The 7,258-nt window shown below is 34.3% G+C and overlaps 1 non-coding gene across 1 annotated transcript; it reads right to left on the bottom strand.

Annotated features, from left to right (window-relative positions):
- Positions 1-6,895: 6,895 nt before the first annotated feature.
- LOC141722239 (small nucleolar RNA R71) lies at positions 6,896-7,002 on the bottom strand. The gene has a single exon (XR_012575259.1). It is a non-coding gene; the product is annotated as a small nucleolar RNA R71 (small nucleolar RNA).
- Positions 7,003-7,258: the final 256 nt, after the last annotated feature.

The following is a 7,258-nucleotide window of genomic DNA, read 5'->3' as shown; positions in this document are numbered from 1 at the left end:
GCTCCAGCAAAATAGGTTTCAGATAAGAACTTGATAAAGCTTTTGAAAGCTTCAGGAGCTTGATTGGCATCTATAAATGCAAGAAAGTTGGTATCCATGGGGATGAAAGGTGCAATATTGTTGGCTGCCATTGATATAAGTATAATGTTTAGTGGGTATAAGAAATTTGTGAGAAAGGAGGAAAAACGAGAGAAAACGGTTTTCGATTGAAAGCTAGGTTACTTGAGATCTCGAAAGTTGTAAGTATGTATATGTATCGAGATGTCTGGGTATTTATAGTAAAAGCAAATGACTCGTCGAGAACTCAAAAATAGACGTTTGGAATTAATCTATCGAGAAGTCATTTTAAGAAATAAAAAACATATCGAGAAGTCATTTTAAATTATTCTTATAGAGAACTAAAAATTGACTTATCGAGATGTCAAATAAATACCCAGTTTGTCCAAAAAATGGACTGAATTAATTCTAACTTTTATTTGAATAAATTAAAAATAAAATTAGAATAAATTTGCCAAAAGTATTTTACCAAAATAATTTATTTAATTAAATTATTACAGTTCTAAGTTATTGATAAGTCTAGAAATTATAATTGTAGAGAACTCTGTGAATTAACACTACTAGAGAACTCTACAAGGACTTATCGATAAGTCATATTTAAGCTTATCGAGAAGTCACTCGAGAAGTCAGTAAATTGACTTACCGAGAACTCACTCGAGAAGTCTTAAAATGACTTGTCGATAAGTCAGTTAGACTTATCGAGAACTCAGTTCTCTATATACTTTTGATCAACTTAATTATGCCTTTTGTTAATTTTACATATCAAAGATGTAAATTAACAACTGAGCAGTTTACTTAGAATTTTAAAAATTCCAAGCTAAAGTTTTTTTTTGAAAAATAAATATGCAGAGATTTCTGAAATATTTATAATTCATATTTTAGTTAATTTTCAATTAAATCAAATTAATTTTGATTTACTAGAAATTAATCTGTTGCAAAACATTAGCTGAGTTCTTGTCTTAGGATGAAGAATTAAGCATTCCAATTTAACCTACAAGTCTAGTGAAAGTTGCTTCATCCAAACGTTTAGTAAACATATCAGCCAATTGTTGATTCAAACAGGTGTAGAGGTTACTCTAAGAGATCCTTTCATGTTGACAGACAAACCATATGAACAAATCAAACAAAGGCACCTTGACAAGGTGTTGTCTGCTCAAATATTGATAAATGCTCATGACAAAGAGAATCTAAAAGAGAAATTGATCTTATTTCTCAATGATGGAAGGACTTATAGACTAGCTGATACTGATGTACTAAAGAAGTCTGTCAGAGAGCTTCAACATATTCACTATCTTCTGGAAGTAAAATATGATGTTACAAGAAGATGGTCAGAATACATTTTGAAGGCTATAAGAGATCTATTCAGAATCTCTGGTACAAAGATTTCTCATTACAGTCCAATGATTATTGAAGGTGATGGAAGAGAAATTCCTATGCTGAAGAATTCTGCTAATGTGGAAGTTATTCTGAAAGGAAGATGCTTATGTTATAATGAAAACTCTTCACATCCTAAGGTTATCATACTTGGTGATGGACTTGAAAGAACATCCATTCAAGCTCTCAGAACAGCCATTTATCCAATTGGTGATAGTAAAGAAGAAGAGCTGATACAGGTCAAAGCACAGTTAGCTGAAGTTCTGAGGAAAGCTGAAGATAATATGATAAGTGATTTTGTTAAAAATCATTATGGATTCAGATTGATTCATTGATGTTGGTAAAGCTGGATGTTTTGTAAGTTGTAGTTAATAGTCTTATTAAACTCTTATTGCATTTGAACTTAAATGTTTTTGACATCATCAAATCTATTAAGTTGTACATTCTTGCATAATTTATAAGTTGGGGGAGATTGTTGGATATATTTGAGATGTCATGTCTAATATGTTTCATGTTTAGTTTTCAGATCTTAACAAATAGGATATATCAGTTCATACTGGAATCAGGACTTGCTGGAAGTCAGGACTTAAGGATATCAGGAATTAGATTATCAGAAGATAATATCAGAAGATGGATATCAGAACTTAAGTACTGGAGGACTAACAGTTAAGGAAGGAAGCTGATTTACAGGAAAGAAGATCGAGATTAATACAGAAGAAGATATGCATGGAAAGAGGTAGAGGACTAGAAGAATTATATAAGATATCTGATTGATATATTTTAGGAGACATAATTATATTCCATATCAATTAGAAGTTATCTTGTAATTGTGTGTCTATATAAACACAGATATAGGTTTACACTATATGTGTTACGATCATCGAGAAGATCATACATTATAACCTAGCAGCTCTCGTGATATTTGTTCATCACTGAGAGAAGACAGTTCCATTGTAACAGAGTTTATTATATCGAATACATCTGTTTTCTGTTACTTGTATTCTAAATCGATTTGATTGTATTCTACACTGTATTCAACCCCCTTCTACAGTGCTGTGTGACCTAACACTACAATTACTCATTCTTTTATAGCAACCAATAGTTCTACTACCAACATACTAGGAACAAAAGAGAGGATCTGAGAGGAGGCATCTAGAACTTGCACATTATGGTCACGAGCAATTACACCAACTCCACCTGAATGAGTTCCCCAATGAAAGCTAACATTGACATTAACTAGAATGCACCCATTTTTCGGAGGAGACCATCTTTCTTGATATTTAATAGTCTGGTTCATCTAAACATTAATCTTTGCTTTATAATCTGAAAGAAGTGAGCAACACCATTCTATTGAAGATGATCATATGGGCAACACTTTTCCATGAATCCAATTGTTCTTGACTTGCCAAATCTGCCAAGATATATTAACAAACAACTCAAATATATCACTTAGTCATATTTCAGAAAGTCTGACTAGAAAATCCATGACATTATATGTCAAATAATTCTTTACCTTATGTCAAAGTCCACAAAATTTTATGTAAAATTCAGTTTGGGACAACTCCATAGCGCATGAGTTATATTTTCTTCCACATCAATAGAACACCTGACACATCTCATGTTAATATTAATGCCCTTACAAGCTAAAATGCTATTGGTTGGAAGCCAAGAATGGCTAAGTTTAAATGAAAAATGTTTGAGTTTTGGTGGAAATTTTAAACTCCAAATAAATTTTCACCACTTTTGTGAGTTTCTCATACCAGAAGCCTCACCATTAGACATATCAGATGCAATTTTAGAACCACTTTTAACACTATATTCACCATTTTTTGAATAATGTCATATAAGTTTATCCTCTAAACTCATATCACCAACCGGAATACTCAAAATCAGATTTTCTTCATCTACATCAAATAATTTTTTTACCAAGTTCATATTTCACCTCCCATCACTCAACTTAAGGTCACTAACTCGTAAGTCAAGTGAAATATCTGAACTTTCAAAAAATTTAAAAGTACATGGCCTAGGCAACCACGGATCAGAAATTACATTAACATTTTTTCCATTGCCTATTCTCCAACGAAACTCTATCCTAATAACTTCTCTACCCTAAAGAAGGCTTCTCCACATAAAAGATACATTAGAACTACATTTAACTTCAAGAATGTTTCCACTAGCAAAATAGCTCTATTTAAGGACTTTCGCACAAAAAGTACGGGGATTACGCAAAATTCTCCACACCTGTTTTGCCGAAAGGGCTTGACTAAATAATTCTAAATTTCTAAATCCTAATCCACCTCTTTCTTTAGGCTTGGATAAATTTCCCCATTTACTTCAATGAATTTTCTTTTTTTCCGATGAACCGCACCAAAATCTAGCAGCCATGTTATGTAAGTTTTTAATAAAAGTCCTAGGATACCGAAAACAGCTCATTGAATATGTTAGAATAGCTTGAATAATAGCTTTAATTACCATTTCTCTACAAGCACTAGAGACAATAGACAATATTATAAGAGACATGCCTATACTATAATAAGACTAAGACATTTTATCAACCCTAAGTAAGTTGTATTGTGATCTTAATCTATATTTTGTACTTGTAACATTTAAAGTCTGTAAAAATGTCAAAGGAGCAGACTGGAGCCTTTTCCTATAAATAGTATCAAGCCTAAGAATTCTATCTGGAAGAAGATCAAGAAGATCATGCCTCAGAAGAATTATAAAGAAGTTTGGAGTTGAATAAAGCTGTTTTAGGAAAAATACTCTAAGTCAAGATCTCTACAAGTAACATATTTAGTGTTATAGAGAAGTCATTCGAGAACTCCAGAATGGCTTATAGAGAAGTCAAGAAAGCTACTAGAGAACTCAGGGAGATATCTACAAGTCAAGAAGACATGCAGATTGGAGATATCAACAGATCATTTCTTCACTAGAGAACTCAGAGTTATCGGCAAGTCTTCATTCATTAGAGAACTCAGAGATATCGATAAGTCATAATTCACTAGAGAACTCTAAGTTATCGACAAGACAAAGTGAAGACATGATGCTGAGAGATCTTGACAAGCTAAAGTTTCATTCGAGAACTCAGAGACCTCTATAAGTCAAATTCACTAGAGCATTAGAGATCTGGATAAGTCATCCTACTTATCGAGATGTCAAGATCTTTATGTGCCTAAACTGGAGATCTCGAGTAAAATTCTCAAAGTACAGAATCACAGACCGGTTCAATACCCAAGAATAACAATCAATAAATAATCCAACCAGCTGGATTGAAAAGTCTACAAAAAGCAGCTTGAAGAATGTGCAAGATCAATGGTAGAGATTAACTGACAAATGAGATTAAAGTGAACACGGGATGCTAAAGATATGCTAATCCAGAAATGAAAGATCTAATTTTCTATAAATAAAAATGACAAGTGATGGTTTAGAAAAGCTAATAGCTGATAAGTGGATTTTATATCCACATGGAACGCTTTATTGCAAGTTTAAATTGGTGTTTTGGACTCAAGTTGTTGGTATTTTGATGTGTTTTTGGGTTATTGTATTTCAGGTATCAGTTAAATGAAGAAATGAGCTTTTAAAGGTAATATGATGAAAAGTGATCAAATTTGGAAGCCAAGGCCATTGTCAAGTTGTAAAGAATCTTGTTAGCTTCACGTGGGCAGTTGAATCGCCTAATTCTGACGAGTAGAACTCAAGTTATGGCCAAAATAAGACTCATCAGAATTTTCCAGAAGCCGCCCACGCGGCCGCGACAGAAGTGCACGCGACCACATGCTGACACGTGGCCGCGTCAGACCCGCATGCGACTGCATGCTGATGCGCGGCTGATTTCGCTGATTTCGCTAAAAAAGCCCTTTTTGAGTGGAATTTGATAATTTTAAGGGTACAAGTCCACTAGAGTCTTATATATACTTAAAAAAGGATTTTCATCATCCGGGAAGATTGGGAGATCAAGGAGAAGACCTAGAAGCACAAAACAACTCCGGAAAAGAAGATCTTGTTCTCTACTTGTGATTCTTTGAAAATAGTTGTAACTTTGGATGCTCGTTTTCATTCTTGTTGAACCTAGACCTTTTTTATTCGTACTTTAATTATTATTCAGTTTATTAAGACCTTGTTTTATACCATGCTTTCATTGGAAACCATGATGACGATGAGTTCAATTATAGGCTAATCGTTATCATGGGATTCTAGCGGATTTACTTATGGATTTCAATAATTAATTTGTTTCGATATCTTGTTGTGTGGTGATTGATTGATATCCTAGTATTGGTTGTGCTTATTCGTCTTATGTGCGTAGCTAACATATAAGATAGCTTGTTAATCTCTATTGAAGCGACAGTGAATATAGAGGTTTAGAACTTCCCATGCTAGCATAGGTTCATATATTTGTTATGCATGATTCGTAGGTAATTTTAACCATCTTACTTGCCTTATGTAATCATGATAGATAACTTGCGCATTAACTCGTTATGTTTTCAATTTTTATAGACATATAAGTACTAAGCATAATTGGTGTCTATTCAACTTCTATCTCTTTTGTGGATGTTTGGTAGTAGGGTATTCGTACAACGAAAGTTGGTGTTTACTAGTTTCATATTATCTGATCAGTGCATCACCATTACATACTAAGGTTAAGAATAATAAGGCTATTGAATGAAGTATTTAATGAAGTTAGAATCCCATGTTTGTCATATATATTAATTCAACCATTCTTGTTCTCTTAGTTATAATTGTTAGTTTAATCTCTTAGTTTAATCAAAACCCAATTTGTTATTTGTCTTAGCATTGAGCGATAACCATACATTATTGCATAGGTGCATAAATTGAACTTAACCTAAACCAGTCTCTGTGGGAACAAATCTGATTTATATCTTATACTACTTGTGAACGCGTATACTTGCGTGAATTTTAACGTGTGTTTTCGCCCTAACAAGTTTTTGGCGCCGTTGCCGGGGACTCGATGTTAATTTTTAGTTCATGTGCTTTTCATCGGTGGTCGTTAAAGTTCACTGACTCGGACTATTTTACTCTCACAGTTTATTTGTTTGTGTTTCAGGTACTCAGTACAATGGGAGATCCAGCAGCACGAACGAAAGCCTTGATGGATTTTTCTCAACCCAAGATCAATGACATCCAACCTAGCATTGTCTGGCCAGCTATCACAGCTAATACCTTTGAGATCAAGCCTGGCATAATTCAATGGGTACAGAATTCAATCCAGTTTGGAGGTTCTCCAACTGAAGATCCCAATATGCACATTAGGGATTTCATTGTGATCTGCGACGCCTTCAAGTTCAACGGTGTTTTTGAAGATACTGTGAAGCTGAGACTGTTCCCATTCTCTCTGAGGGACAAGGCTAAGAGATGGTTACACTCTCTACCAGCTGGTTCAATTACTACTTGGGAAGATCTTGCTCAGAAGTTTCTTACTAAATTCTTCCCTATGGCGAAGACAGCTGCACTCAGGAATGCTATTACTCAATTTACGCAACAAACGGGAGAATCGCTATGTGAAGCTTGGGAGCACTACAAGGAGATGCTTAGGAAGTGTCCTCATCATGGAATGCCTGATTGGATGATCATCAATTATTTTTACAATGGGTTAGGAACATAGTCCAGACCAATGCTCGATACAGCATCAGGCGGAGCATTATGGGCAAAGAGCTATAAGGAAGCTTATGATCTAATTGAACTGATGGATGCTAATGAATATCAGTATCCAACCCAGAGATGTCCAAAGGGCAAGGTAGCAGGAGTTCTTGAAGTAAATACAGCTACGGCTATCACTGCTCAACTAAAGGCGTTGTCTATGAAGATCGAT

Source organism: Apium graveolens, chromosome 4 (assembly GCF_009905375.1).
Source record: "Apium graveolens cultivar Ventura chromosome 4, ASM990537v1, whole genome shotgun sequence".
Lineage (NCBI taxonomy): Eukaryota > Viridiplantae > Streptophyta > Magnoliopsida > Apiales > Apiaceae > Apium > Apium graveolens.
This window is presented reverse-complemented; position numbering and strand designations above follow the sequence as displayed.